The sequence below is a fragment of the Colobus angolensis genome, unplaced genomic scaffold (genome assembly GCF_000951035.1).
Source record: "Colobus angolensis palliatus isolate OR3802 unplaced genomic scaffold, Cang.pa_1.0 Scaffold124, whole genome shotgun sequence".
In the NCBI taxonomy this organism is placed as follows: Eukaryota; Metazoa; Chordata; class Mammalia; order Primates; family Cercopithecidae; genus Colobus; species Colobus angolensis.
This window is the reverse complement of record NW_012113586.1, coordinates 2,000,898-2,011,424: the sequence shown is the minus strand read 5'-3', so window position 1 is coordinate 2,011,424 and position 10,527 is coordinate 2,000,898.

Here is a 10,527-nt window from a genome sequence, read left to right as displayed (position 1 = left end):
CGGCACTCACCAGCGAGATGACCCCAGTACCTCAGTTCAAAATGCAGAAATCACCGGTCTTCTGTGTCCTTCGCGCTGGGAGTTGGAGACTGGAGCTCTTCCTATTCGGCCATCTTGCTCCGCCCGAGGATCTCGCTTTTAAACTGTGTTTGATTCTGAGTCACATTAACCACAACAATGAATATTCTGTGAACATTTTACATTTGCAACCACATTCATATACATTGCCTCATTTATTCAATATAATCACTTTGTTTTTTTCTCGTGGGTACTAGGAGACAAGAGTCTTAGAAAATTATGCTTTTGACACATGCACGCAAATGTTCATTACAGCACTATCCACAGTAGCAAAGACACGGAAACAACCTAAATGCCCATCAATGACAGATTGGATAAAGAAAATGTGACACATATACACCATGGAATACTATGCAGCCTAAAAATGAGCAAGATCATATCTTTTGCGGGAATATGGATGGAGCTGGAGGCCATTATCCTTAGCAAACTAATGCAGAAACAGAAAACCAAATACTGCATGTTCTTATAAGTGGGTGCTAACTGATGAGAACTCATGAACACAAAGAAAGAAACAACAGACACTGGATTCTATTTGAGGCTGGAGGGTGGGAGGTGGCAGAGAAGCAGACAAGATAACATTGATGAAATAATCTGTAAAACAAACCCTCATGACACAAGTTCACCTATGTAGCAATCCTTCACATGTACCCCCAAACTGAAAATGAAAGTTTTTTTGTAAATTATGCTTTTCCACTTCTTAGGAACTGGAAGCCAGTTCTTAGATATGGGAGCTAGAATTTGAAGCTGATATTTGACTTAATGTGCTCATTCTTTCTAAATCTTGATGCTAACTTTATTAATATCTTAGCTTGAGTTTGTTTATCACAACATATAAGCTAGAAAATCAGCTTCACCTGAAGCTGGGCCTCGGGCTGCTCAGCAACCATTCCTCACCAGCCATTCAGGGCAGTTTTTTTCTTTTTAAACTCTGGTTTGCGGATCACCTGGAATGGAATTATTCTGGGGGAGGAAGCGTTATTGCTAACATTTCACATTCTTAAGCTGTGTCCCAGGTCTACTGACTCAGCTTCTAAGGGATGGGACTCAGGAAACTGTGCTGTTACAGCAAGAACCCAGATTAATCTTATATGCCCTAGGTTTTGAGAAGCAGTGGTTTAGCAACCACACCACCGTTTTTCAGGGCCACTGCCACATATGTTTCTGAATTTCTGGGATTTTGACTGCTTGAGTGGAATGGGTCTTTGTCAATATACATCCCTGAAGATTCCTGTTTGGAATTTGATCTATTGGCCAAAAAATTCTTTCCCCATCCCACCCAACAATGCAGGATATTTTTTCCAGGCTGGCCTGGAGGAAAAACCAATCATTGTTCTCGTTCTGACTAATTGGAGACAGTCTGGCCACAAACATCTCCCTTTGTTCCTTTCTCTTCTACAGGACTTGGGCAGGGCTGCAGAGTGGCTGGTGTGGAGGGTGGCTGGGGTGGGGCCCAGAAAAAAGAATTAAAACTGCAATGCCTTCTGTCATTAAGTCCTGAGTGGAATGCTGAGTTGAATAATGGAAAGGGTCTCTGCTGTCTTTGGGAACATTTTTGTTATTGTCCCAAGTAAAAGACTGGAGTGTCAAATGAGATTCTTTTATGTCTGTACTTCTCCACAATTTTTTAGAATTTCCTACGGTCTGTGCAGTAATTGCAGTTTCCTTAAAACCATTCAGTTGACTGTCCTCAATTTGTTTCAGCTGGTCTGAGAATTCTTGGGGTAAACTAAATGAAATACAATTAGGAAAGGCTCTTGTTTCCTTTTGTTTTCTTGGAAAAGGAAAGAGTGTAAATTGCTAATACCAATAAATGACCGGAAACCCCAAGTTTTCTACCAGCAGCAATACCTTTTTGTGGTGGTACAATATTTCTTTGAAATACAAATCTCATGTACAAACAGTAGTAGTAGTAAACATTTATTGAGCATTTATTTATTCCAGTCACTGTGCTAAGTGCTCTGTGTATTTTTTAATTTAATTCAACCAATTACTCTTTAAATTAGGCACTATTATAATTCTTACTTTACAAATGAGCAAGTGAAGTCCTAGAAAGTTGAAATAACCTTTCTAAAGACAACCAGGTAAGCATTAGAATGCTGATTTGTACCAAGACAGTCTAGCTCCAGGGCCATATTCCTTTTTGCTATAGTCTGTGTTCCTTCTTATCATATATAGTCACTCCCATAATACACACACTCAGGCTTTAAGTCTTTGTTTAATTTTTAAGACCAGAATACAGAGTTTGATTATTATAATAGCCATATTTTTAAAACTAACAATCAATAAAAATTCGGGGGATATAGGAGAGAAAATTTTGAACTGAGGCTGTTGCAAAAAAGACTGGAATGAAGTCTATCATATCCCATAGAGACCACAATGAGGATATCAATTGAATCCTTCACTCCTTTAATAAAGAACTTTCATATCAAAGGACTTTACATCCTCAGTATCTGGTACCATTTATAAAATGTGTACTTGAAGTGCTTAATAAATATTTATTAAATGATTGAAAGTATTTCTGTCTTCAAAGAATTGCTGATCTTTACGGGCAATTAATTGAGCAATTTTAATACATTAAGTGCTACAATAGAGGTAGCACTGTGATAGAGGTACATGATGGACACTTAATATTTATTAGGGAAATAAATAAATCCATAGGGTGCGTGTGGTGGTGGAGGGGATTCTTAGAGGGCCATGACATAATTCCCAGAGGCATTGCCACCTAAGATAGAATCTAAAAGAGAAGTAGGTACAGGTCAAATGAAGAGGGATGGGAAACCATACTAGGCAGAGGAGGCCAAATAGACAAAATATCAGAGACAAGAGAAAAAAACACGGACTGTTGAACAAATTCCAGTAGTTCGGAATGACTGGAACATAAATAACAGGGGGATTTGGGGAAAAGATGGTGCTGATCCTGCTTAGGCTAAGCAGGATCGGGTTATGAAGATCTTTTACGCCATGCAGTTTAGAATGTATTGTAACTACTGTGAGGGTCCCTTGAAAAATATGTAGCCACAGGGTGACATAATTTTAGTTGTAGATGTATGTGTGTAAATGTGCATGTTTAATAAACTATATATAACTTCTCCTCAGCATGAAACCTATTCTTCACATTTTTCATTATTAATTAAAGAATCTTTTCATTGCTTTGAAGATATAGATGATAAAGAACCACAGGAGGGATTCACTACTGTGATAAAGAAGGGTTTTACAAACTTTCATGTTCTTAGTATTACCTGGGAATTCTGCCAAAAAGTATATTCTGATTCAGTAGGTCTGAGGGGGACTCAGATTCTGGATGCCTAGCAAGCTCCCACGTGATGCCAGTGTTACTGGCTCTCAGCCCACACTTGTGAGTAGCAAGGGCTAGAAAAGGAAGAAGACAGTATCTCAGAAAAATGAAGTATGTTAATGGAACCAAAAAATCTGAGTCCGTAAGAGCATGGGATAAAGGAGACAGGCTTCGTTAACTAACGCTTAGGAAGATAATAAGAAAGAAGAAGAAAATGCTAGATTACAGAGGCATATCAAGTAAATAATACGGGAGTACCTGGCTTAGCTGACGACAAGGTGGTCAGAAAAACATTTCTAAAAGGAAATGAAATAGGATTTCCTGACAGTGACGATTATAAGCTTCTATTTGAGACCAAGTCTGCAGTAGCTAGTGTAGCATTTCCCAAACTGTAGAACGATCAAACAAGTGTTCTATAGAAGGCTCATTCTAAAGGAACTTAATACGTGTTTTGGCAAAGACTTTCTTTTTTTCTTTTATTTTCTTTTTTTTTTTTCAGACGGAGTTTCGCTCTTGTTGCCCAGGCTGGAGTGCAATGGCGCGATCTCGGCTCACTTCAACATCCGCCCAGATTCAGCCGATTCTCCTGCCTCAGACTTCCTGAGTGGCTGGGATTACAGGCATGTGCCACCATGCCAGGCTATTTTTGTATTTTTAGTAGAGATGGGTTTTCTCCACGTTGATCAGTTTGGTCTCGAACTCCCGACCTTAGATGATCTGCCCGCCTCGGCCTCCCAAAGTGCTGGGATTACAGGCGTGAGCCACCATGCCTGGCCTTGGCAAAGACTTTCATGACCAAATAAGTTTCGGAAATGCTCTTAAGCAAAGTTAAACTCATTTATAGGAAGTATTTTACCAAGAAACATCCTTTTCACAAGACACCTAATTAACACCTCCAGACCCAGAGTTTTTACCAAGCATAATATTGGAAAACTTCACCTTATGAAAAAAGACCATTGGATTTGTAGTAAGGTCTGAGTTGCAGACCCTTCTCTTTAGCAAGTTACTTAACCTATCTGAGCTACAGTGGCTTAATGATAAAATAGGTGTTACACTGTCAATCTTGCCATGCTATTATGAATATTGAATTAATAAGTATAGGAGATTATAAACTCCATAGCATTATGATATTCTGCTTATTTTTGACTACTACAACATCTTGCACAATGTTTCATTTATTGGCACTCAGTCTTCTATGAAAGAATCAGTTAATTAATTAACTGACTTTAGGCCAAGAAACTCCTTAAGGGAACTTAGTAAGAGAGCTGGAAATTGATGTTCTCCCATAAAAGGCAGGAATTAGGCAGAGGCCAGTGAAGAATATGACTTGATGTGTTGTTTATCTGTTTTCCTCTTTCTGTGGTGCTTTGATATTACTAAAGGTAGAAGACAAGATATATTATAGAAGTTAATACAGAATTATTTGCAAGGCAAAAAGTGGGTAGTACTTGAAACAGGAGAAACAGAAAAAAAAATCTCAGCTGCCATGTTCCAGTGGGTGGGCCAGTATTAATTTCAAATTAAATTTTAGGATCATTCATAACTTATCTCATGATGGTAACATTATTTAGGCCATAAGAATATCTACATGGAAAATTAATACTTCTCATATCTAAAGCTATGCAGGTCCTCAATGAACCTGACCAAACTTAAGTGTCTTATGAGAGCAGTCGAATATTATAGGTGGAAAAATGGAAGGAGATGACACATCCATAGTTACCTAAAGAATACATTTGAAGTTTAAAATACGTGGATGTTTATGAAATATTCAGTCAATTATGTATTTAGCAATCATCTCGCCAAATGTCTAGCCATTTAGCCATTTGAAAACATCTGGATTATTGAATGTTCATCCAGATGTTCAGTCTTGAGTAGATATTTGGCAGTTGCAAAATACAATTTTCCAGTTGCTTGGTCTGAATTTTGCTGAATTTTAAAAGCACTAATTTGAATAGCTGTTTTGTATCTATTCCATTGTTCTGGCTTTAGACTGATCAAATAACAACAGGCTTGGTAATAGAACTACTGAATCAGTGTTCTGAGCTACCCCACCTTGCCCAACAGTAATGTATTGTTTCTCTTTTTTTTTTTATTATACTTTAAGTTCTAGGGTACATGTGCATAACGTGCAGGTTTGTTACATATGTATACTTGTGCCATGTTGGTGTGCTGCACCCATCAACTCGTCAGCACCCATCAATTCATCATTTATATCAGGTATAACTCCCCATGGCTTACTTGGTGGTGTCAGGCAAGCAAATAGAACCCTATAAAGGGATGTAGAGGAGAAAATAGTGTGTGGTAATAGATAAGACACTGTAAGTGGGGATCAAAAGACCTGATTCAAGTCGTAGCTGTGCTCTTATCAACTGAGTAACCTTGGGCAACTATATTAACTTCAGTAGCACTTTGTCTTCTGTGAAATAAGTATAATAATAATTGATCTCCCACTTTGAGGTTTGTTGGGATAATCAAATGAGACAGAAATGTGAACTTGTTTGTGAACTAGTACATGTTATATGTGTATATTTATGATGTATATATGCCAATGTTAGATGTGAATACTTTTGTTTCTGTTTCCCTCTAGGCAAGTATATTTAGTACTACATGTGTCCAGCTTTGTACTAAAATGAGGATGAATTTTAAAAAAGAATGATCGGGAAACATCAATTTCCCGATCATACAATTTAAAACATAAAAGATTTAATTTTGCCTAAAATGAAAAATAAACATTTCAAGAAATTCTGTTCCTGGCCTTCGATTTCATCTCCCACTCTTTTAGTCAAATAGGTAAGGCCCATAAGTGTTCCATACTTTTCAGCTCTGTTTTTTCTAAAAGCTATTTCTCTACGCTTGGAATATTCTTTCTTCATGTTCCCACATGTTCAGATCCCATTAATGTTTTCACGTTTCATCTAAAAATGTCAGATTTCCCTGTTAATATTTCATTCATCCTTCTACTTAAGAGTCACAACTTTAAAGGCCTGGATTTGAAACCTGTCTCTGTCACTTAATAATTGTGTGAATTTGGCCACTATAATAATTCATTTGGAATTTTGATTTCTTCAGTAAGAATTATTGTGTCTCACCTAGTGAACTGAACATTAAATGAGATAATGTGTATCCTGGTAGATATTCCTGCCCTTTCCAAAAATGCCCTATTTCTGCCTCTGTGTCTCTAAAGAGACTCTAGTTTTTTATTCTACCAGTGTGCATTCTTTTAAAAAAAAATCAAATAGCACCACTAGGCTTATGAAAGAGGATTCGTGTGCCTTCAACTCCCAGTATACTACTTCCAGTGGCAACTCCTTTCAAGTCTTTCAACTGACACTTATATTTATCTCCGGATTTCTAGTTAACATCCTTATACTGCCATTTACTGATTTTTCAATTTTTAAAAGTATCTTCTACTGACTTTTCACAATGGAAAATAAGGATTTATTGTTTCTTACATCTTCCTTCCTTACATGAATACATTTGCTCTCTCCAATTCTCTTAGGATAGCTTATTGTTTGTTATTATGACCATTTAAATATTATTCACACATAAACTAAGAAGAGGACCATGGTTTTATTTCCATTCTCTTTCCCCTTTTGCTTTTCTCTGGAGTTAATGATCACTTTATTTTTTAATATCATAGTTTATTATGCCCTTTACTCTTTATGTTTTCTTTTCTAATAATATTTATTTGAACTGCCTTCAGACTTTAGGACAGTCTTTTTTCTTTTATGTGATGATAAAATTAAATACACTCAAATGTAGAATTTGCTTTGACTTGTAGCTCTGCGCTTATCAAGCCCACATGGCACTGACTGGTGGTGTCAGTCTATGTGATGACATCAACCTAAATATTCTCTCAACGTGAATACCTTTAAAATGGAATACTTAGGATTTTCTTTACCGGCAACGTAAGTTTTTACACTTGGAAGAATTAGGTTCCATCTCTTCAAAAATATATATTCATTTTGTATCCACAGGGTTGTTTTGGTAGACCAACAGTTTGTCAATCAGGTCCTTTGTATCTCTAAGTCCATCATACAGTCCATTTATGATTCCCATGACTTCTGTCCCCTGGTGTACATGCCATGTATGGTTCCCTCACCTTGACTATGTGACTGAATATGATACACTTCAATCCTATGATTAAATTATGCTATATGACAAAGATGAGAGGATTTTTCAGATTTTAATTTCTTACTGATAGGTGGGAATTGAACAACGAGAGCTCATCTTCTCACTCATAGGTGGAAACTGAACAATGAGAACACTTGGACACAGCGTGGGGAACATTACACACCAGAGCCTTTCATGGGGTGAGGGGTGGGGAGGGATAGCATTAGGAGAAATACCTAATGTAAATGACAAGTTAATGGGTGCAGCACACCAACATAGCACATGTATACATATGCAACAAACCTGCACGTTATGCACATGTACCCTAGAACTTAAAGTATAATAAAAAGTATATAAATAAAATTTTTTAAAAAATGAAATCTAAATTCAGTTGACTGAATTAATCAAAAGGAAAATTGGTGGGCCTGATTTAATTGGTCTCCTTGAAAAAGTGGAGCTTTCCGGTAGGAAGAGATTTAAAGCAAGAGACACTCTCTTGCTGGCCATGGAGAAGAAAATTCTTACGTTGCAGAGAGGGCCCCATGCGCAGGGGACAACAGACAGCTCCTAGAAGCTGGGAGGGGTCCCCACACAAGAGCCACAGAGAAAGCAGAGACCTGTGAGCTTAGATGAGGATCATGAGTGGCTGAGACCCTGATTTCAGACTTGTAGATCTTGAGCAGAGAACCCGGTAACAAAATGATTGAACTTCTGATCTACAGAACTGTGAGACAAGAAATGAGTATTTTTGGACCAGGCATGGTGGCTCGTGCCTGTAATCCCAGCACTTTGGGAGGCCAAGGCAGTTGGATCATTTGAGGTCAGGAGTTCGAGACCAGCCTGGCCAACATGGTGAAACCCTGTTTCTACTAAAAATACAAAAATTAGCTGGGCAGTAGTGGTGTGCACCTGTAATCCCAGCTACTCGGGAGGCAGAGGCAGGAGAATTGCTTGAGCCTGGGAGGTGTAGGTTGCTGTGAGTTGAGATGTTGCCACTGAACTCCAGTCTGGGCAACAGAGTGAGACCCTGTCTTAAAAAAAAAAAAGGGGGAGTGGTTTTTTTAAGCTGCTAAGTTTGTGGTAATGTGTTGTGGAGCAACAGAAAATTAATGCACTATTTGCATCCAAAAGGGTGATCATTTCTAAACACTCCAAAGCACATTAAATATCATCATAAGTTAAACTTTTCTCAGAGAAAATTGTTTTAAAGTATAGAGGTTATTTGAACTTATTAAATTTAAGCTGGATTCAAAATAAGCTACAATTTTAGCAAAAAATTAAGAAGTTGTATTTAACTTTATTGTCCTTCTCTGGTCCCTCCCTCCCTCCTTCCCTTCCTCCCTCTCTCCCTCCTTCCCTCCCTCTCTTCCTTCCTTCCTTCCTCTCTCCCTCCCTCCCTTCCTTTCCTCCTTTCCGCCTCCCTCCCTCCCTCCCTCCCTTCCTTCCTTCCATCCATTTTCTAAATCTGTTTTATTCTCCACCACCCAAAAAAGTAATTTTCTTTCAGTATGAGCTTTTGCCAAAACCTGCATAACATTAAATAACTCCTATATAGTTAGTTCATCCTTATGTGGGATCCTTATGGGCTCTTCAAAGATCAAACAGTTTTGGAAAAATAGCATATAAACTTCTGCTTTACTGAAATTATTATCTCCATACTCATCCTCAATATATTTATAGGTTACAGAAGAGTACTATTCTTATCCCACAATTTGAAATATGCTTTTACTCCAGGCCAACATGTTAACATCTTTTCTACGGCTGTCAGCACTGATGGCCATCTTGTATGTACACATCTAAGAAGGCTATCAAGTAAAAAAATCTCAGTAAGTGCTTCTACATACTTTAAGTAAACTGAATAGTAACCAAAATGTTTTATTACAAAAGTTTCAATATTACAGGTAAATAAATCATATCTCGTTTTAGAAATGTTGTGTTGAAGGTGTATGTAGGGCATTTAGTACATAAGATCTTTTTATTTTCTGTAGAAGGAAGTTTATTGACTGTATTGAATTGACCAGAATTTAGATTTGCACTGTCAAATATGTGGATGGATAAGCAATGTCTAGTTTGTATTTGGACAAGATATCAACAATCTTTCATTTTACATTTTCTATAGTTTTGTTAAAATGTTTATAGACATGAAGAAGACAATTGGAAACTACAGTTTTCAAATCAAAGTTTTACTGATAAAACATGACAGAGTCAGCTTCACACTGTTGGTGGCTATAACCACCACATGGTGGTGGGGATCAGCTTATCAGAATTTCCCTATTTTTGTCTATGCACCTGAAATATCCGTATAATGACAGTAAAGGAATTCTTTTAAGCTTAAACTCACAAACATGAATACATGTGAAAAGAGAAATAATGATTAAAAATACAATAAAGGCCAAGTGCGGTGGCTCACACCTGTAATCCCAGCACTTAGAGGGCCGAGGCTGGCAGATCACCTGAGGTCAGGAGTTTGAGACCAGCCTGGCCGATATGGGGAAACCTCATCTCTACTGAAAATACAAAAAAATTAGCCAGGTGTGGTGGCACGTGCCTGTCATCCCAGCTACTGGGGAAGCTGAGGCAGGAGAATCGCTTGAACTCAGGAGGCAGAGGTTGCAGTGAGCCGAAATCGCACGACTGCACTCCAGCCTGGGCGACAGAGTGAGACTCCATCTCAAAATAAATAAATAAATAAATAACAATAATGAACGAGAAATATGAAAATCTGGGGAGGTTGAAAGTAGTAATAATCATGTAGTTTCTGACTAGATTTAGGAAAAGCCAAAAGAGGCAGGGTAGGTCGAGAGAACGAAGCCGAGTAATTTGCACCCTCCAAGTGGGAAATAACCGAAACAAAGCATGGCTGATGGCTTTTCCAATAAGTTCCCCTGCTTTGAAACCTCTAAGGAGGTCCTTCGTCTCTTCCAACCCCCACCCTCTATCAATACTCTATATGGCCCTAATGTTGCTGATTATTTTAACAAAATGACATTAACTCTTCTTCTGTCCAGTGGTCTTGTGCACCCTTTAAAATCAAAGTGGAA